Below are 22,826 nucleotides of genomic sequence, written 5' to 3' on the forward strand. Positions count from 1 at the left end.
CTACAGTCACTTGAATTGCTGAAGACTTAAGCAGCACCAGCACAAGAGACTTCTCTCGGAGCTGAAGGAAAAGCGCTTCTCAGACAACGGAACAAAAAGTCTGAAATAGCGCACCAGGAATCGAGCCAGAAACCGCAAGGCTTCCACAAAGAACTCCTGTTCCGAAATGAACGGGAAAGGACAGATGCGGTACTGAAGAAACGCACTCAGGAAAATGCGTCTTACCGCCGGGTAAACGACCGTTGAAGTGCGCCGTGTAAAAGGCACGAGCGCACGAAATGGCCGACAGAGCCAACAACTAGAACGCAATTGCAATCTAGCGATGGCACAATCAGGAAATGATTACTTGCCTCGAAATAGCGCTACTCTCTGCCTCCAATTACAGGCAGAGAGTGAATGAACGAAACCTGCACTGACCTTCAAGTTAAATCTTGGGACAGCGCTATCTGAAATCAGCTGGGACCTGACAGTACCCCCCCACCAAAACCCCCTCTCTAGGCTTCTGAGGATGGGTCTTGTGAAATTCAGCTACCAACCGTGGGGCGTGAACGTTCTTGCTAGGCTCCCATGATCGGTCTTCAGGACCAAAACCTTTCCAATCTACGAGGTAGAATAAACAATTTTTTCTCACTTTTGAGTCCAGAATTCTCTTCACCTCAAATTCCTCTGCAGATTGGACTTGAACTGGCGCGGGGGAGAGAACGTCAAAGATTGGGTGGATTCCGTTTCAATAAGGAAACGTGAAAAGTGGGATGAATCTTCATAGATTTTGGAAGAGCCAACCTAACACTGACTGGGTTGACCATGTTCACAACAGGATAAGGACCCACAAATCTAGGCTGGAATTTCCTGTTCCCCACCAACCGCATATGACGAGTGGATACCCAAACCAGATCCCCCGCCTCAAATTCTGGACTCCCCCTACGTTTCTTGTCTGCCTGCTTCTTATAGTCAAGTTTTGCTTTTGAAAGATTAACTGACGCTGACTGAAAAGTCTTATGTAACTCTTGAATTACCTCTTCTGCAGCCGGAACCTCTACCTCCACTCTACCCACTAACATATTGGGATGTCTACCTGAGTTAAGGAAGAACGGGGAGTATCCCGTAGCAGAATGGACTGAGTTATTATAAGCAAATTCCGCAGTACTCAATAGAGAGGGCCATTCTCCCTCTTGTTCCATCAAATACATGCGAAGGTACTGCTCCAAATCTTGATTCACCCTCTCCGTCTGTCCATCTGTCTCGGGATGGAAACTGGTGGACAGACGAGAGTCCACTCCTAGTCCCTTCAAGAAGGATCTCCAAAATCGAGAAACAAACTGTGAACCTCGATCAGAGATTACAATCTTTGGGATCCCATGCAGACGAACAATATGCTGGACAAACAAAGTGGCCAATTATGGGGCAGTGGGAAGGCCTTTCAAGGGAATGAAGTGACTCATCTTAGAGAACTGATCTACCACCACCCAGATTACAGAATAACCTTGACTAGATGGGAGATCTACTATAAAATCCATGGAAATGGTATGCCACGGGGAAGGAGCTACAGGCAAGGGCATGAGTAAACCCTGAGGTGATTGTCTAGAACTCTTCCCTTTTACACACTGCTCAAAAGTGGCGATGTGCTGTCTAATCTGCGCATCCATGCCTGGCCAAAAATACGTCCTCTTCACCAGATCAAGTGTCTTGACAGCTCCCTTATGACCTTCCAAAGGATGATCATGAAACTGTTGAATGATTTCCGACTGTAAATCTTCACTTGGAACAAACAGTTTCCCTTGAAAATAAGGTTTCCCATCCTTAATTTCTCTTTCTGGACCTTCAGATATCGAATTTGTGAATTCTTTTCCTTTGAAGACTTCTCGAACACGGTTTTCCATCTCATCCTCCGATATTGCTGCAACAATCTTATTCTGTGGAATGACATAACCCTCAACCATCTTGTCAGTTACATCGCACAAACTTAAACGAGAAAGGGCATCAGCTTTTCCATTTGCCGATCCAGGTTTGTATGTTAAAACAAAATCATAATCTGCAAAGAAAAGAGACCACCTCAACTGACGGGGTGAGAGAGATCTGGCAGACTTTAAGAATTGCAGATTGCGATGGTCTGTGAAAACCGTAATCACATGCTGAGCTCCAAGCAGATAATGCCTCCAGACCTTGAATGCCTCTTTAACAGCCAAAAGCTCCTTATCCGCAATGGAGTAATTGATTTCAGCAGCTGCAAGCTTCCGAGAATGATAGGCCACTGGATGTAATTGTCTAGTTTGTTTCTGTCGTTGAGAAAGAATTCCTCCAATTGCAAAATTGGACGCATCAGCTTCCACAAAAAAGGTTCCTTCAAATCTGGGTGTTGCAAAACTGGCGCCGATACAAAGGCTTCTTTTAACAGTTGAAAGGCTTCTTCAGGTTCTTTTCCCCAAACAAAACGCTCATTCTTCTTTAGCAGATGCGTAATTGGACTGACCTTTTCGGAAAAATTTTGAATGAACCGCCGATAAAAATTGGCGAATCCAAGAAAACTCTGTATCTCTTTGATGGACTTTGGAGCTGGCCATGATCTGATTGCTTCCAATTTAGAATCATCCATGTTGACTCCTTCAGGAGAAAGAATAAACCCCAAAAATTCCACCTTGGCTGAATGAAAAACACATTTTTCCAATTTCACATTCAGCTGATTCCTCAGCAAGCGCTCTAAGATGACTCGAACATGTTGGACATGTTCTTCCAAAGTGTTAGAAAAAAATGAGAATGTCGTCAATATAGACAACGGCAAAGCGATCCAGAAATTCCCGTAGGATGTCATTTACAAAGTGCTGGAATGCTGCTGGGGCATTGCATAGACCAAATAGCATCACTTGATACTCAAACAAACCTAATCTGGTGCGAAACGCCATTTTCCATTCTTCCCCCTCCGCCATTCGTACCAAATGATACGCACCCCTCAAATCCAACTTCGTGTAAATATTCGCACTCTTCACTTGATCAAGGAGTTCAGAAATGAGAGGCAATGGATAGCGGTTCTTCTTGGTGACCAGGTTTAGAGCTCGATAGTCTATGCAAGTTCTCAGGGTTCCGTCCTTCTTAGGAATAAAGAAGAGGGGGGAAGATACAGGCGACTGAGTGGGTCGAATAAAGCCACTCTCTAGGTTCTGCTCAATGTATTCCTTAAGATGTTGATTTTCTGGTTCAGATAGAGCATAAATGCGACTACATGGTAAAGTTGCACCAGGCTCCATCTCAATACGACAATCATTATCCCTATGAGGGGGTAATTTTCGTGCCTCTTGTTCATTGAAGACCTCTTTTAAATCGAAATTGACTTCAGGAATTTCCGGAATTTCCACAGCACAAATCATAGGCTCTTGATTAGCCAAATTGGAGGACATAGTCGTAGGATGAAGATCCGCGGGTACATGAAAACAGTGCTCAGTACAAAATTTCGAAGTCATCTCCACTGTACGTCTGGCCCAATCGATCTTTGGGTTATGCTCAGTGAGCCAAGGCAGACCCAAAATCATTTGGAACTGCGGAGCATCAATTAAATTAAAACTGATATAGCTCTGATGTTCTTCGGGACCGATGACTGTTATTTCCTCTGTATCAAAAACTATTGGGCCAGATGATAACTCGGTGCCATCCACTGCTCGCACTGGTTCCGGATTCAATTTCTTTTCAAACTGGATTCCAACCAATTTAGCAAACTGTAGGTCACAGAAGTTTCCTGTAGCTCCGGAATCTAACATCACTGACACCTTTTCTTTCCGACCTTTACCAAACCATACAGTACAGGACAAGATCAAATGTGGAGCCGCAGACTGCCATTCATTAGCCAATAGTTGAGTCTTGGGAGTTGTCTCCGGGGCTGCTCCCACCAGTGCAACTCCGTCTACTGGTGGAGCTTGTCTTTTACCCACGAATTGGTCTTTGGTCATTCTTTGACAAAGTGACCTGACTGTCCACAATACATGCACAATTTTCCCAAACGTCGCTTTTCTCTCTCTTCCACAGTAAGAGGGCCTCGAACTGCGCCAATCTGCATTTGTTCCTCACTGGAATTCACTTCACTGTTCTTGAGAGACTCGGAACGCACTCGATCAAATCGTGGCGGGAAGGACTTAATGTCCTTTCTCTTTTCACTGTGACGTTCCGCTTGTCTTTGATCGATCTGAAGGACTAAGTCTATCAGTTCTGAAACATCTGTTGGTCTCTTGGGAATTTGAGACAAACCATCCTTCAGTTCACCCCTTAATCCTCTGTAAAAAATTGCCGCTCTCTTTGCTGCTGGCCAGTTAGTTTCCACAATTAGCTTATTGTACTGTGCCAAATACGCCACAAGATCTCTGTTGCCCTGCATCAGGTCCAATAACTCGTTAGCCGTAGTCTGGGAAATGGTGCGTCGATCAAAGATTCGTAGAAACTCTGCCTTGAAATCTTCAAATTTATACAAGACCGGATCATTAGAGGAGACCAAAGACATGGACCACGCAGCAGCGTCACCACTAAGATAAGACAGCACAAACGCCACCTTAGACTGATCTTCCTTAAACAAAATGGGCTTACAGAGAAAATGCAAGGAACACTGTGTCAGAAAGATTTGAGCCTTGTAAGGATCTCCTTGAAATCTTTCTGGAGGGGCCAAAGGAATAGTTGGAGACATGGCATGTACTACTTGCGTGGTTAACGCAGATGATGACGAAGAAGAAGGAGTAAAAGTTGGAGACTTAAGCCCCCCAAAATTAGGACTGGGACTCACTGAAAGCTCTTCAACCTGCTGCCTCAAATAACTAGCCTCCTGATTAGACTTCCTAACTTCCTCCCTAGTTTCGCTAAGTTGCTTTTGCAAATCCTCAAGAATGGTTGCCAAAGCCTTAACATCAAAACCTTCCGCCATCTCGCCCAGATGGAAAGAAATGCTGGCACTTCAATCTGTCAAGAGCGTACCTGAATTCCTTTGAATCCGTGGGAGCTGACGGCTGGAAGGTGTCTTCTAGAAGGAATTTTCCCAACTCCCCCACTTCCCTGGACCCAGAGAACTCTAAGTCCAGGAATGAAAGGGAAAGGGGAAGTGGATAACAAAGAGAGACTGCCACACAGATATCTTCTAGTTTTCTTCACACTGGGGAATCATCTCCTGTAAGGGTAAGCAGGACATTACTACTGTTTTTCCCAATTCAATGCTGATCCCCAACCCAAGACCTCCTTTCTATTTCAATCTCAAAAGTACCTTAGTGTGCGTGTGGTTTGGCCCCTCTCTGTAATTACTGATCTATATTAAATCCAAAATGGAGAATAGTCAATCTTCTGGAATGTGGTGATTCAACACAGTTTATATTGTCCAACCAGCAGAAGAATAAAGGTGGTATAATACTGTATTATCAATATGCATATCAAACATACACTACTATACTTGATGACTTCTGGTACAGGAGGGTTGCTTGAAATTCAATACTGACTGGACACTGCGATAACATCTCAGTCTCTGAATAAACTTTTCACCAGAATGCAGTCTTTACATGTGCCACATTTAACCTACTGAATACTGTGGCGACTTTACTGACTGGAAGCTTCTGACGTTATAACCAAAGTCTTTGAACAAACGAAGCTGCCGGTTCTGAAATGGGCGATGCAGGAAACCAAAATTCTTACCGCCCTCTTGAAGAATCTCACCACAGAATGACCCTTCCTACAGTCACTTGAATTGCTGAAGACTTAAGCAGCACCGGCACAAGAGACTTCTCTAGGAGCTGAAGGAAAAGCGCTTCTCAGACAACGGAACAAAAAGTCTGAAATAGCGCACCAGGAATCGAGTCAGAAACCGCAAGGCTTCCACAAAGAACTCCTGTTCCGAAATGAACGGGAAAGGACAGATGCGGTACTGAAGAAACGCACTCAGGAAAATGCGTCTTTCCGCCGGGTAAACGACCGTTGAAGTGCGCCGTGTAAAAGGCACGAGCGCACGAAATGGCCGACAGAGCCAACAACTAGAATGCAATTGCAATCTAGCGATGGCACAATCAGGAAATTATTACTTGCCTCGAAATAGCGCTACTCTCTGCCTCCAATTACAGGCAGAGAGTGAATGAACGAAACCTGCACTGACCTTCAAGTTAAATCTTGGGACAGCGCTATCTGAAATCAGCTGGGACCTGACAGTACCCCCCACCAAAACCCCCTCTCTAGGCTTTTGAGGATGGGTCTTGTGAAATTCAGCTACCAACCGTGGGGCGTGAACGTTCTTGCTAGGCTCCCATGATCGGTCTTCAGGACCAAAACCTTTCCAATCTACGAGGTAGAATAAACAATTTTTTCTCACTTTTGAGTCCAGATTTCTCTTCACCTCAAACTCCTCTGCAGATTGGACTTGAACTGGCGCGGGGGGGAGAGAACGTCAAAGATTGGGTGGATTCCGTTTCAATAAGGAAACGTGAAAAGTGGGATGAATCTTCATAGATTTTGGAAGAGCCAACCTAACACTGACTGGGTTGACCATGTTCACAACAGGATAAGGACCCACAAATCTAGGCTGGAACTTCCTGTTCCCCACCAACCGCATATGACGAGTGGATACCCAAACCAGATCCCCGCCTCAAATTCTGGACTCCCCCTACGTTTCTTGTCTGCCTGCTTCTTATAGTCAAGTTTTGCTTTTGAAAGATTAACTGACGCTGACTGAAAAGTCTTATGTAACTCTTGAATTACCTCTTCTGCAGCCGGAACCTCTACCTCCACTCTACCCACTAACATATTGGGATTTCTACCTGAGTTAAGGAAGAACGGGGAGTATCCCGTAGCAGAATGGACTGAGTTATTATAAGCAAATTCCGCAGTACTCAATAGAGAGGGCCATTCTCCCTCTTGTTCCAGCAAATACATGCGAAGGTACTGCTCCAAATCTTGATTCACCCTCTCCGTCTGTCCATCCGTCTCGGGATGGAAACTGGTGGACAGACGAGAGTCCACTCCTAGTCCCTTCAAGAAGGATCTCCAAAATCGAGAAACAAACTGTGAACCTCGATCAGAGATTACAATCTTTGGGATCCCATGCAGACGAACAATATGCTGGACAAACAAAGTGGCCAATTGAGGGGCAGTGGGAAGGCCTTTCAAGGGAATGAAGTGACTCATCTTAGAGAACTGATCTACCACCACCCAGATTACAGAATAACCTTGACTAGATGGGAGATCTACTATAAAATCCATGGAAATGGTATGCCACGGGGAAGGAGCTACAGGCAAGGGCATGAGTAAACCCTGAGGTGATTGTCTAGAACTCTTCCCTTTTACACACTGCTCACAAGTGGCGATGTGCTGTCTAATCTGCGCATCCATGCCTGGCCAAAAATACGTCCTCTTCACCAGATCAAGTGTCTTGACAGCTCCCTTATGACCTGCCAAAGGATGATCATGAAACTGTTGAATGATTTCCGACTGTAAATCTTCACTTGGAACAAACAGTTTCCCTTGAAAATAAGGTTTCCCATCCTTAATTTCTCTTTCTGGACCTTCAGATATCGAATTTGTGAATTCTTTTCCTTTGAAGACTTCTCGAACACGTTTTCCATCTCATCCTCCGATATTGCTGCAACAATCTTATTCTGTGGAATGACATAACCCTCAACCATCTTGTCAGTTACATCGCCCAAACTTAAACGAGAAAGGGCATCAGCTTTTCCATTTGCCGATCCAGGTTTGTATGTTAAAACAAAATCATAATCTGCAAAGAAAAGAGACCACCTCAACTGACGGGGTGAGAGAGATCTGGCAGACTTTAAGAATTGCAGATTGCGATGGTCTGTAAAAACCGTAATCACATGCTGAGCTCCAAGCAGATAATGCCTCCAGACCTTGAATGCCTCTTTAACAGCCAAAAGCTCCTTATCCACAATGGAGTAATTGATTTCAGCAGCTGCAAGCTTCCGAGAGTGATAGGCCACTGGATGTAATTGTCTAGTTTGTTTCTGTCGTTGAGAAAGAATTCCTCCAATTGCAAAATTGGACGCATCAGCTTCCACAAAAAAGGTTCCTTCAAATCTGGGTGTTGCAAAACTGGCGCCGATACAAAGGCTTCTTTTAACAGTTGAAAGGCTTCTTCAGGTTCTTTTCCCCAAACAAAATGCTCATTCTTCTTTAGCAGATGCGTAATTGGACTGACCTTTTCGGAAAATTTTTGAATGAACCGCCGATAAAAATTGGCGAATCCAAGAAAACTCTGTATCTCTTTGATGGACTTTGGAGCTGGCCATGATCTGATTGCTTCCAATTTAGAATCATCCATGTTGACTCCTTCAGGAGAAAGAATAAACCCCAAAAATTCCACCTTGGCTGAATGAAAAACACATTTTTCCAATTTCACATTCAGCTGATTCCTCAGCAAGCGCTCTAAGATGACTCGAACATGTTGGACATGTTCTTCCAAAGTGTTAGAAAAAATGAGAATGTCGTCAATATAGACAACGGCAAAGCGATCCAGAAATTCCCGTAGGATGTCATTTACAAAGTGCTGGAATGCTGCTGGGGCATTGCATAGACCAAATAGCATCACTTGATACTCAAACAAACCTAATCGGGTGCGAAACGCCGTTTTCCATTCTTCCCCCTCCGCCATTCGTACCAAATGATACGCACCCCTCAAATCCAACTTCGTGTAAATATTCGCACTCTTCACTTGATCAAGGAGTTCAGAAATGAGAGGCAATGGATAGCGGTTCTTCTTGGTGACCAGGTTTAGAGCTCGATAGTCTATGCAAGTTCTCAGGGTTCCGTCCTTCTTAGGAATAAAGAAGAGGGGGGAAGATACAGGCGACTGAGAGGGTCGAATAAAGCCACTCTCTAGGTTCTGCTCAATGTATTCCTTAAGATGTTGATTTTCTGGTTCAGATAGAGCATAAATGCGACTACATGGTAAAGTTGCACCAGGCTCCAACTCAATACGACAATCATAATCCCTATGAGGGGGTAATTTTCGTGCCTCTTGTTCATTGAAGACCTCTTTTAAATCGAAATAGATTTCAGGAATTTCCGGAATTTCCACAGCACAAATCATAGGCTCTTGATTAGCCAAATTGGAGGACATAGTCGTAGGATGAAGATCCGAGGGTACATGAAAACAGTGCTCAGTACAAAATTTCGAAGTCATCTCCACTGTACGTCTGGCCCAATCGATCTTTGGGTTATGCTCAGTGAGCCAAGGCAGACCCAAAATCATTTGGAACTGCGGAGCATCAATTAAATTAAAACTGATATAGCTCCGATGTTCTTCGGGACCGATGACTGTTATTTCCTCTGTATCAAAAACTATTGGGCCAGATGATAACTCGGTGCCATCCACTGCTCGCACTGGTTCCGGTTTCAATTTCTTTTCAAACTGGATTCCAACCAATTTAGCAAACTGTAGGTCACAGAAGTTTCCTGTAGCTCCGGAATCTAACATCACTGACACCTTTTCTTTCTGACCTTTACCAAACCATACAGTACAGGACAAGATCAAATGTGGAGCCGCAGACTGCCATTCATTAGCCAATAGTTGAGTCTTGGGAGTTGTCTCCGGGGCTGCTCCCACCAGTGCAACTCCGTCTACTGGTGGAGCTTGTCTTTTACCCACGAATTGGTCTTTGGTTTCTTTGGGCATTCTTTGACAAAGTGACGTGACTGTCCACAATACATGCACAATTTTCCCAAACGTCGCTTTTCTCTCTCTTCCACAGTAAGAGGGCCTCGAACTGCGCCAATCTGCATTGGTTCCTCACTGGAATTCACTTCACTGTTCTTGAGAGACTCGGAACGCACTCGATCAAATCGTGGCGGGAAGGACTTAATGTCCTTTCTCTTTTCACTGCGACGTTCCGCTTGTCTTTGATCGATCTGAAGGACTAAGTCTATCAGTTCTGAAACATCTGTTGGTCTCTTGGGAATTTGAGACAAACCATCCTTCAGTTCACCCCTTAATCCTCTGTAAAAAATTGCCGCTCTCTTTGCTGCTGGCCAGTTAGTTTCCACAATTAGCTTATTGTACTGTGCCAAATACGCCACAAGATCTCTGTTGCCCTGCTTCAGGTCCAATAACTCGTTAGCCGTAGTCTGGGAAATGGTGCGTCGATCAAAGATTCGTAGAAACTCTGCCTTGAAATCTTCAAATTTATACAAGACCGGATCATTAGAGGAGACCAAAGGCATGGACCACGCAGCAGCGTCACCACTAAGATAAGACAGCACAAACGCCACCTTAGACTGATCTTCCTTAAACAAAATGGGCTTACAGAGAAAATGCAAGGAACACTGTGTCAGAAAGATTTGAGCCTTGTAAGGATCTCCTTGAAATCTTTCTGGAGGGGCCAAAGGAATAGTTGGAGACATGGCATGTACTACTTGCGTGGTTAACGCAGATGATGACGAAGAAGAAGGAGTAAAAGTTGGAGACTTAAGCCCCCCAAAATTAGGACTGGGACTCACTGAAAGCTCTTCAACCTGCTGCCTCAAATAACTAGCCTCCTGATTAGACTTCCTAACTTCCTCCCTAGTTTCGCTAAGTTGCTTTTGCAAATCCTCAAGAATGGTTGCCAAAGCCTTAACATCAAAACCTTCCGCCATCTCGCCCAGATGGAAAGAAATGCTGGCACTTCAATCTGTCAAGAGCGTACCTGAATTCCTTTGAATCCGTGGGAGCTGACGGCTGGAAGGTGTCTTCTAGAAGGAATTTCCCCAACTCCCCCACTTCCCTGGACCCAGAGAACTCTAAGTCCAGGAATGAAAGGGAAAGGGGAAGTGGATAACAAAGAGAGACTGCCACACAGATATCTTCTAGTTTTCTTCACACTGGGGAATCATCTCCTGTAAGGGTAAACAGGACATTACTACTGTTTTTCCCAATTCAATGCTGATCCCCAACCCAAGACCTCCTTTCTATTTCAATCTCAAAAGTACCTTAGTGTGCGTGTGGTTTGGCCCCTCTCTGTAATGACTGATCTATATTAAATCCAAAATGGAGAATAGTCAATCTTCTGGAATGTTGTGATTCAACACAGTTTATATTGTCCAACCAGCAGAAGAATAAAGGTGGTATAATACTGTATTATCAATATGCATATCAAACATACACTACTATACTTGATGACTTCTGGTACAGGAGGGTTGCTTGAAATTCGTTACTGACTGGACACTGCGATAACACCTCAGTCTCTGAATAAACTTTTCACCAGAATGCAGTCTTTACATTTGCCACATTGAACCTACTGAATACTGTGGCGACTTTACTGACTGGAAGCTTCTGACGTTATAACCAAAGTCTCTGAACAAACGAAGCTGCCGGTTCTGAAATGGGCGATGCAGGAAACCAAAATTCTTACCGCCCTCTTGAAGAATCTCACCACAGAATGACCCTTCCTACAGTCACTTGAATTGCTGAAGACTTAAGCAGCACCGGCACAAGAGACTTCTCTCGGAGCTGAAGGAAAAGCGCTTCTCAGACAACGGAACAAAAAGTCTGAAATAGCGCACCAGGAATCGAGCCAGAAACCGCAAGGCTTCCACAAAGAACTCCTGTTCCGAAATGAACAGGAAAGGACAGATGCGGTACTGAAGAAACGCACTCAGGAAAATGCGTCTTACCGCCAGGTAAACGACTGTTGAAGTGCGCCGTGTAAAAGGCACGAGCGCACGAAATGGCCGACAGAGCCAACAACTAGAACGCAATTGCAATCTAGCGATGGCACAATCAGGAAATGATTCCCTGCCTCGAAATAGCGCTACTCTCTGCCTCCAATTACAGGCAGAGAGTGAATGAACGAAACCTGCACTGACCTTCAAGTTAAATCTTGGCACAGCGCTATCTGAAATCAGCTGGGACCTGACAGTCCCACTAAGACAGCGGTTCACATCTGGAGAGCAGTGACGAAGGCACAGGGGTGGAAAGGCAGACTCACGATGGCAACTCCACTTTATGACTCTGAATTGTTGGGCAAACTGTGGCATACCAAGGGGTTTGACCGCTGGGACTTGATAGGCATCTCCAGGGTGGAAGACATGATAGCTAAGGGGCAGGTCAAATCCTTTGAAGTGTTACAAAGGGAGTTTCAGTTGGGGGGAACGGAATTTTTCAGATATGCCCTGTTGAAACATGCCCTCCTGGCAGTAATGCCGGAGGGTGGAAAGATCCCTGAATCTTCCCCGCTGGAGGATAGGTTGTTGGACGGCCATATGCCCGACAGTGCTATCTCATTGACCTATAAAAAATTGATTAATGTCCACGCTGACCTTCTTCTGGGGGTGCGAGATCAGTGGATCCGTGATGGAGTTGAGTTGGATGACGAGGATTGGCAGTGCGCGGTCTCGTCTCCAAAGGAGGTGGCAATCCCGGCCAGACTGAGGCGGGTGCAATTGAAAATCCTGCATAGGGTGTATGTTACTGGCCTCAGACTGATACACATGGGCCATTCGGTGGATGGCCTCTGTAGGCGAGGGTGCGGTTCCTAAGCGACTTTCATGCACATTATATGGGAGTGCAGGTCTGTGGCTACATATTGGAGGCGAATACATGCAGTGATGGGTGAAGTAACCGGGGTGGACCTGCTGGCCGAAGCCCGGCGCTGCCTGTTAAATGTGTGGGGCCCCACGGATTATAACAGTTCACAGACTCAATGGGTCACTCTAGGTAACATGGTAGCTAAGAGGGACATTGCTCAGAAATGGGGAGTGGCTTTGCCCCCAACAGTTGAGATGTGGAAGACTAACATGAACTGGTGCATGTTCCGGGAGAAGACAGTGTATGTTGCCAGAGGTAGGCCCAAGAAATGGAATAAGATTTGGGGGCCCTGGAATGAGTATAGGGGTGACATCTGCCTTCCGCCTGATACAACGCCCTTGGAGGAGCACTTATCCCCTTAGCTCTTGACTCCGGCCGAATGATTGAGGTACAACTGTCCTTCCTTCCTTCCCCCCCGTTATCTATTTACATGGTTTGCTTGTATGGTCTACTACTCAAGATACTGACCCAGCCTTCCCCTGGAACGGGGCGATGTCGCACTCATGTTCTTTTGCCTTGCCTTCTTGCACTAGCTAGTGCCTTCTTTTTATTACATTGTTTTTTCTTTTATATAAAATAAAATAAACCTTATACGAATTTGCATTCTATTCTGTGTGCACCATTCAAGCTGCATAATGCCTTGCTGCCTAGCCTCCGGGATGTATGGCTGAATAGCTGTGTACTACTGTGTTGTAAATAAAGGTTTACCAAAATTAAAAAAAAAAAATGTTAAGAAGACTAATACAAAGCAAATTTATTCAGCAGCCTTTTATGCCCAGCTGTCCTCGTTTGGTTTCGACTTTTGGAGTGACAACATAGAAACTAAAACTTTCTGGGGCTGAAAAGACTGGCAAGTGCAGGGAATAGAAGCTTTATTTCGAGCCTGCATTATCCCCGAACAAATAATGTTTTTGAATGACTCTGTTCAACAGACATCTTGCCTTGGCCTGGCCAAGATAAAAGATTTGAACAAACCGTCCATACCTACACCTACACATGATGGCAAAAACACTTCAGAGGGAGCGGTCGACGTAAAATGTATTCTTCTAAAAACACAGAACTGATCCAGAATGGAAAAAATTATTAATCTGGCCCACAGACACGAATAACTGTCAAGATAGATTCCTGACCAAGACACAAGGGTTTACAGTAACTAAGCCGAACCCAAGATATGTCCAGACACAACATCCAGGGATAGTAACAACATACAGTGTAGGAAAACTGTGCCTTGAGTGGCTACAAAAATCTACACTTTCAGAGGTTTAAATAACACTTATCTTTACTTAAAGATGGCGTTGATTTAAGAGACTTTTTATCAGGTACGGCAAAACAACGTCATATACGTTTCATATACGCAGGTATATATGCCATTTACAATGAAGCTTGGAAAGCAACAGGCAGAGACTGCAGGAAGAATACGAGAAATCGATCGTATTAATTTAGAGAAAGCACTCTCTGTAGTTGACAATGGGTTAACGACACTATAATCCACAATTTATGCTTTGGACAGCATAGTATCCTCTGCCATTGACATAATGGAACAGGACTTGCTCATGCTACAGCATGGACAGTCACAATTACGTTCTATAATGCTTTTAGGCTGGACGTTAGAAAATCGTCGTTCTGGATATGTACCATGGCGTCTAATCAGCACCACGTCATTGTTTTCTGTATTTAATCTTACAGATAAACAAATCACTTTGGCACAAAGAGGAGAAGACTATATGGTGCTGAGCATTGAAAAACTGGAAAGATTACCATTAACTGTTTCAGAAAAGCCTGCAACAGAATGGATAATACACAGGATAATCACTCTGCCTGTCACAATTTTCAACTTTCAATACTGTTTGAAACATATACCAGTTGCCGTGTATGAAAGGTTGGGTAGGGAATACATAAAGTCAACCTGGGAATTATCGTACACACACAAATGTTGGAGTGGATAAAAGAAGAATTTCTTAGTGATACACAATGAAAAAGCGCACTAAGCGGTACATTTTTATGCCAGGGTATTAATTTACATGAAGCCTGTGAAGGTTCTTCGAACAACTTATCTTGCCACCTGCAAGGTTCTCCAGCAGCAGGGATAGATCCAATTTTTAGGCAGCTTTCTAACGGGAGCTACATAATGTTGAATGATCACAGCTGTTGTGGAATGATGTCAGGAATAGCTCATCTCGTAACAGTGTCAGCCAGGGTCACTTGTTGTATGCAAGTATTGTTTCCTAAAGCTAAGACAGACGGGGAGTCGCCGCTATGGCCTTCACTGAACATCTCTTCTATTCGAATTGATACTTTAAGCAGAATGAAAGCCATTCTTTTACAAAAAACTGTGCCACTGACCTCGTCCAAAGAGATGTATGAACAACAACTTGCAAGGTTCTCTGCAGAGATACATGCCCTTTTATCCACAAACTGTCCAATACATTTCGTAGAAATGTTAGGTCGTATCTTAAACATGTCTGATACCAGTGGTATTGTACATGTATTTAAGACAGTTTTTCAGGACTGTTAGCACCTTTTGAAGCAGTCCTCTGCATTTTTCCTAACTTCGTGCACTCTGTGTTCGGCGGCCTGCCTCTCATTTTGGGATTCGTAGCAGGAATACTATTCTTGTTCCTTCTGCTCCGATATGGCAAGTCCGCTCAGCCACGACACCCAGATTACCATCGAGAACACTCTCCTGGCAATGAAGTGTCATGAGCGCATGATACAGATCTTGGGCCTGGCTCGTCTAAGAGACCTGAATACCACATGGTTCCTATCATTCTGACCAATCTGGCAAGATTGCATCTTACTCGTTCTACGATGCCTGCTATGTGGAGAAGAATGCGTGCTGGATGTCTGTCTAACACTTCCATCAGTACTGCCAAAGGATGTTGATACCCTGCTTGGTTTGGTAGCGGCCCATGCATCGTGTTGTCCCCAGCGGCTATTAATCCTGATGACTACATTCATTGAGATCTTACAGACGCAATCTGCCGACGATGAGGTACGTGGATCGACAGGCACACAGGTACCACCTCTATCTCCGACGAACATTGCTAATATGGCTAACGCTGACGGCGATGCTTCACATTTTTGTGCTATCGGTTTTCTTAATGAATTACCGCTTCATCTACGTAATTGTCAGAATCTGCTCCAGTTCAGAAAGCTGCTGAAAACCCACCTTTTCTAGGTTATCTTGGATCTTCTTTGCCGTCCTAAGCACCGAGATACCCTCATAGGTGATTCAGGGCTATACAAACCAATAACTTCAAACTTTCAATAACTTCAAGTGGTCCAACTTTCACCTACTGTGGTAGACTATTTCTTTGCCAGCTTAGATTTTATGTTTTCTCCAAACAACGAGAATTACTTTTGTAGTTAACACACAGCGTTCTTTAGGATTCTGTATTCGACCTTCACTTTTCAAAACAAAACTTCCAACTTTAAGAACTCTATTTTTCTGCAATTTGACTTTTTCCGAAATTGAAAACTTTTTTGGGGCAAAAAGTAATCTGCTTAAAGTAGAACTATTCTTAGAGAACAAGAATTCTTTTAAACACTTCCAAGAGACAATATTTCACCCTGTCCGCAACCTAAACAGTATATTCTGTCATGGAATGGTCTCGAGTTTTTCTTCTGTATTTAAGAGCCATTTCATAAATGTAATTTCATGATTGAATGAATTAAGTGAAATTTGTATTGCGCAAACTTAGCCCAAAGGCATCAAGGCGCATAAGGTGGAACAGCTGAATAAAAGGTAATATCGGATGTCGACTATAGGTAGGCTTCTGTGTAGTGCCAGGTCTTTAAGGCTTTGCGGAAAAGAGCGAGGGACACATTCTGATAAGCATTTTCCATGACACACTACATGCTTTGAATGGAAATATTTCTTTTTTTTAAATGCATACAGCACAAATGCTCATCTTTCGTGTACAGCCATTTCAAATGCATTTTATGTATTTTGGGAGTGATTTATAACACATCATGCTATAGATATGCTATAAATGCTTAGAATTTAGTAATATCGAACATAATAAAGTGGAGTGGGTGTTGTATGGCGTTTTAGGATCCGAGCAAAATTTAGCGATTCATACCCTTATATAGGTATAATTCATATTGCCCTTATACAGACATAGAAATCCTACACATATTTAGACATAACCAAACCAGTCCAAATACAGGCATGGCTACTTCCACTAGTTCCAAAAAGCCACAACGATTTCTTGGAAAACTTGGCTACAGCAGTCAGGGACATCCCCTTACTTGAATATTGATTTGTCCTAGAAATCATGGCGTTTTGAAAGAACTACCATTCCCTTGGGGTTCTTCGATGACATTATTATGTCGACTTTACGTCAAACTAGGCACCTTCAAGGTATAAATATGCCTACACTTGCCCTAGCTAACACACAGTGGTTTGGAGCAGCTCGTCTATCTACTTGCCCAATGCAGCTCGCTACAGCAAGTGCCGAAGGAAACTGACCCTCCCGTTGACGCACTGACAGAGAGGCTGCTTTTCTCTCGCTGAGAATCCAGCTCCAGTGTTTTTACGCTCCCCTTGCGGGGTGTTGGGAAATCGAGACAGAGATGCCAGACTTCCTTCATTCTAAAACCAAGGTACGGAGCTGAAAAGACCCTAAGAGAAATACTGGTTAGATTCTTGGCAATGAAAAACTAAACCTATGCTACACCTCACTTACTTCTTCCCTCGTACTAGACTTTGGTTAGGTACATCGGGGTAGGCGACAATTTTAGAAGCACCAGTTGTGTACGTTTTAGCCTTTGTTATTCATGTATGTATTTATCTATGGTCTAGGAACCATACAATGCTTTTACAGTATTATTTTATAATACTCTTCTTACTGTACGCATTATACTTTGCAACCAGTATTACAATTGTAGCAGTTCATTTTACTTGTCTGAGAAAGAAGACTGTTCAATAAACATTTTTATTGAAAATGCCCGTCTCCCTATTTCTCTGCACCTCTGATGAAACGAAGCATGCACGATTGACTGAGTAAATTATCTATCTATTGTTTCCATGACTCTGAAGATCAGTTTTATTCTTGGAGAAACAAAGTTGTCATGTTTATGTAGTTGTCAGAAACTAATCCCTTTGTTTATTCGAGAAAGTTTCTAGTGACCTCTGAGCTAGCTGGCACTCACAACTAAGTCTAATATATTCGATAGAGACCTAGTAGACATAAGTCCTACGTCACATCTATAGGATATGTTATTCCAATGCGCAGAGCCTATTGGTAATATAGGAACTACACTAAACCACAATAGGAGTTTAACCATCAGAGGCAGGAGGGAGATTGGCCACGGTGATCACCCCATAAGAGAGCGGTCCAGGTTCCAAATGGAGGTGCCCAATATAGGACTGGTAAAGACAGTAGAGTGCAGTGTGTGAGGGTCATGGTTGAGGACTGTGGTGACTGTGTGATTGTGTGTATAGAGAAAACAGAAGCAATAGCTAAACTAAAACTCCCACTTTCACTCCACACATCCAAACCTGAAGTATTTTTCGCCCTCACCCAAAACATATTATACGTCAAGCAGGGCCTGGGTTTTAAGGTTTCAGACTACCCCGCAGAAGGATACTGGTGCCAGACACAAATTGGAGATTAGCATATTCACAGGAAAACAAAAAGGCTTGCCCCTTTTTGACCCCCCCTACTCTCCAGATATTATACTTATCAGACCGGCGCATCATATATAGTACAGTTTGCACTGTACTACCAGGATTGTTCAGGATCACACAAGGCTGCAGGCATCATGGCGGGGACTCGTGGTTGCCATCCAAGGTAGTGAAAAGGTTTGGAGTAGCAGAGAACAAGGCCTCAGAGTCAGGTCCCCCGTTCATGCCAGCATCTCGGGGAGGACTCTGTGATTCACGGCCCCTCTCTGGGCCAGGTTGAGCTTTCTGGGAGCAGGACCTTTTTCTCTGGCGGGGTGGGGGGTGGTGTAGGCAGAGGGTTGGGGGTGACTTCCCCCCAACCTTTGTAACCATGTTCTTCAAGACACATAAATGTTGCACGTCCGTAGCCCTGTCACCCAATCCCAAACATGCTCTAGGGTATCGAAGAAATAGGTCGTAGAGTTAAAGATTACTTTCAGTCGATCAGGGAAGAGGAACATTTAGAAGAGGTTGAGAGCCTAGAGCTTCTGTTTGAAAACCTCGAAGGAGCATCTGCATTGTGGACTGCGCAAGTATAATTCCGAAAGATCATGATCTTGGTGTTCTGAAAACACAGGTCCTGGTGGTGTCGGGCTTCATGGAGAATGGCTTTTTGGTCTCTGTGGTTGAGGATGTGAGTAATGATAGGATGAGGGAGCCCAAGGGGTGGCTTCTTGGCCAAGGAACGGTGTGCCCTCCCCCATGAAGCATTGAGAGATCTTGTCAGTGGGAACCCAGGGCCGGAGCCAATTCTCTGGCAGATCATCTGCACCAGATGTTTCTATCCCTTCCAGGAAGCCAATAAATGTCAAATTGTTCCTCCATGACCGGTTTCCGAGGTCCTCAGCCCATTCTTACAGGGACGCCACCACCGAGAGCAGGTTGGAGACCTGAAGCAGAAGAGTGGCCACCTCATCTTCTACCGCAGAGACTCAGCTTTTGACTTCCATAATGTGACCAACCACATTGCAGAAATCATGGCGCAGCATAGAGACATCTAGTTGGACTGCACCTATTTTGGCTTTAACTGATGTTCTTTAATAAACACTGGTTTTTGGAGCACACAAGCACAGGTAAAATTTCAATTGTGTAAAAGTCACAGAAAGCACGAAGCAGAATATTATAGCAATAAAATGGAGCTCTTGTAGTTCTTGTCTTTATTTTCAAAATGATTCCAATCCCTTGTGCCAACGCGTTTCGCCGTGGTCAAACAACCTGCGGCTTCATCAGGGCTGGAAATAATACAGAATAACGCATACTATAATTTACAATTCGTATTCTTAAAATCATGTTCCTAGAGCTCACAAAATTACAACCCAGTGCAAAGCAAAATACTCAAAAAGTGCATCTGTACAGGTTTTAAATAGATGCACGATCTATTTACTTTACTCCACACATGGGTTTTATAGGTTCTAACAACACTTTGGGCATTGGGGTCGTCATATTCGGAATTGATAGTACACACTATCGCCACACACTTATGTGTTTTATAAAATAAGTTGACAAAGATGGCTTTTGATATATATGCTAAACTTTAGCCATAATGTTGATTTTGACTTCGCCTTAAACTTAAGAATCAAATTTATGTGGATTCGGGTTAAAACCTGTACAGACACACTTTTTGAGTATTTTGCTTTGCACTGGGTTGTCATTTTGTGAGCTCTAAGAATATGATTTTAAGAATACGAATTGTAAATTATAGTATGCGTTATTCTGTAATATTTCCAGCCCTGATGAAGCCGCAGGTTTTTTGACCACGGTGAAACGTGTTGGCACAAGGGATTGGAATAGTTTTGAAAATAAAGACAAGAATTACAAGAGCTCCATTGTATTGCTAAAATATTCTGCTTCGTGTTTTCTGTGACTTTTACACAATTGACATTTTACCTGTGCTTGTGTGCTCCAAAAACCAGTGTTTCTCGTAGCCTTCAATTTTATTGAAGTCAGGGGAGTAGGGTGTTCTCTTCCCAAAAACTTTGGATGCACCAAAAAATTGGTTTAGATCGGATAATTAGTGCTTATGGCTATGTGAGCACCTATAAAACCCATACACCCAAAAGCTTTGATGTTCAGTAATCCTGGATTGTCTTAATGACGAGATATTAGTCTGCCTGATCTGAGGGAACCGTAACTGGAGGAGAGGCCTCCGTTGCTCCACACATGCCCAAGTTAGGCCAGGTGTATTGGTCCATTTTAATCTATGCCTGCCAGTGCAGAGGGTGGGGGCTGTCACGACCCATCTCATCTCATCTCCAAGGGCATGTTAGAAGAAAACAAGTGAATACGGTGTCCACAATCAAGCAGCCCGCTTGCCCTTACCGAGCAGCCAAAACTGCCAGTGGAGCGGCCAGACACCAGCAGAAAGTTTCAAAAGTCAGGAGGGTCTGCAGGGGCAAAAGGCTGGGCCTCCTCTCCTCCAGAACCCCTCCCCTGAAAGCCAGGGTCCCATCTTTGCTATGCAGCCAAACAGCAGGGTCTTTCAGTAGGTGAATCCATGCATGGGGCAGAGAGAGCCGGGTTTAGTGCCCTGTGGCAGGTAGATACATTTGAGTCCAGTCCATATGCAGTATCAGGAGAGGGCCCTGTTCTGTGGGGGGCACCACAGAGGGTAGGTGTGTCCTGAACAGTCTTCAGAACCTCCTGCCAACTACCCACCAGGCCCTCAACAGAATGCCCACCTGCATCTCGGTGGATCAACAAACAGGTCAAGGCCATCAGGAGGGGGGCAGCGGGAGAGCAAGAAATGGTCTACCGGTGACAAATTGCAACTGTGCCCAGAGGTATGCTGCCACCAAGGAGGCCCCAATGAGGCTACAGGAAACCGAACTATCAGCCCTTCCCCTGCATTCCTGGATCTGCCGCTCACCTCACCTCTGCACAGTCATCAGCCTCAATTAGGCCCTGGAGTGATTTGGTAAAGATACAGTAAGCACACTGCTCCTCACTTGTCTCCACGTAGGTCGAAATGATCCAGGCCCGTAATCTGCCAGGTCTTATGACAGGAGGAACAGGCCCAAAGTGGCTAGCATTTCACCGCCGTCACACGCCTCCACCACTGGTTAACCTAACCTACAGCAGCTGCCACAGAGGGCCGAAGGGGCGATGGGTCGCGAAGACTAGGATCTAGGGTGAGCCGTCATCTTGGGTGTATTATATGCTAATTCTGCATTCATTATGAAGAGCGCTTCCAGGGTTGTCTTTACAGCCAAATCAGGCTCCCCTCAGCACCAGAGGCTCCTGCAACCACAGAAGGAGCCATCGGTGGTCACTGTCAGGTGAGGATGGTCCTGGATCGAATCGGTGAGGGGCATTGAGAGCCTCACTGGCATGCAACTTCCATCTTAGCTATGCAAGGTTTTTAATAAAGTGGGAGAAGACAAAATTCATTAGAGCCACTATTTCTGTGCTCTTGAAGCCTGATAAAGATCCATGCCATTGTGGCATTACAAAATTACGGGCCTATATTTTTTATTAATACAGATATGAAGATCCCAGCAACAGCACTGGAGCAGTGTCTAACGCAATTCATCCCGCTTCTTATCCACAGAAACCAACAGGGCTTTGTTTCAGGGCACTCTTGCAGCCACCAAAATGAAAACACTTTGTCGTACGACTTGTACCTTCCTCAGTAAAACTTTGTGCTTGTCTGACAACATAAACATCAGGATTGTGCCAGACTTATTCCATGCACACTTTCAGGATATGTTGGCCTATGTCCCTGTTAGCAATAGTGCATCGTCTGTACCCCTGACCTCACAGGGCAACAAATGTGTGTGCTGCCTTAGAACATGACAGCCCTGATCCTCCAAGGAGATTGTGGTAATGGATCTAGAACTTTTTTGTTTGGACTCTCATGCTTGCCCAAAGAAGTATACTAGAAATACTCAGCAAGATTTTTAAATATTTATTGAAGCTTTGTGATTGTTGCATAAATATGTGCGCTGTGATAATTAGAATGAAGCGGATTAGAATAATTAACATCACAAAAAAAAGTGCAAAACATGAATATTTCCACCTGTGCGCTAAGACGGTGAATATATGCTTCCATATAAGTATTGTGTATAGTTGTACTCCTACCTAGTGCTTCCTAACCTAGTCTTGCCTAGGGTAGGTGATATGCATAATCCCAGCCAGGGGAGACTTACTCACTGTTACCTGTCGGTAAGTTTCATCCGGCTGCCCATCTTCGTGTAGAGCTGGACATCCCACTTGTTGTTACGCTTGAATCCGCTGAGCTGGAATTCTGGTATGTTGTGACCCCATGGTATTAGTCGAGTGCTCCTCTGCCTAAACAAGGAAGTGGTTGTGTATTTATATTAAAAACACCGTGTGACCATATTGCAACTCCTGTCTGGCCGCAATTATTTATTCTAGTCGGATAGCGTCATTGCGCAAATAAATAACATTTGCGCAGTGACTTTACCCCTTTTACTGAATGCTGAAGGTGTCGTGATAATGTACCAACAAAGTGGAAATGTAAGCAATGCCAATTCAGAGAATGTTATCCTGCATTGTCACGCATGCAAATGTATGTCAAACGTCATTGTGTGTGAAAGAGAAGGCAACTTAAGAAACGCAGGCTTGTAAATGGTGGTGTTTCTTACCAGGTCTATTCTGACCACATTGCAACTTTTC

The 22,826-nt window shown here is 44.2% G+C and overlaps 1 protein-coding gene across 1 annotated transcript in view; it reads right to left on the minus strand.

Annotated features, from left to right (window-relative positions):
* The window catches only part of YAE1 (YAE1 maturation factor of ABCE1), a 618,218-nt gene extending 595,742 nt beyond the window's left edge, over nucleotides 1–22,476 (minus strand). Inside the window, exon 1 of the mRNA XM_086964860.1 lies at nucleotides 22,347–22,476. The gene's annotated coding sequence lies outside the window, so the exon portion shown is untranslated. The remainder of the gene's footprint in view (nucleotides 1–22,346) is intronic.
* Nucleotides 22,477–22,826: the final 350 nt, after the last annotated feature.

Source organism: Lissotriton vulgaris, chromosome 4_1, assembly GCF_964263255.1.
Source record: "Lissotriton vulgaris chromosome 4_1, aLisVul1.2, whole genome shotgun sequence".
NCBI lineage: Eukaryota > Metazoa > Chordata > Amphibia > Caudata > Salamandridae > Lissotriton > Lissotriton vulgaris.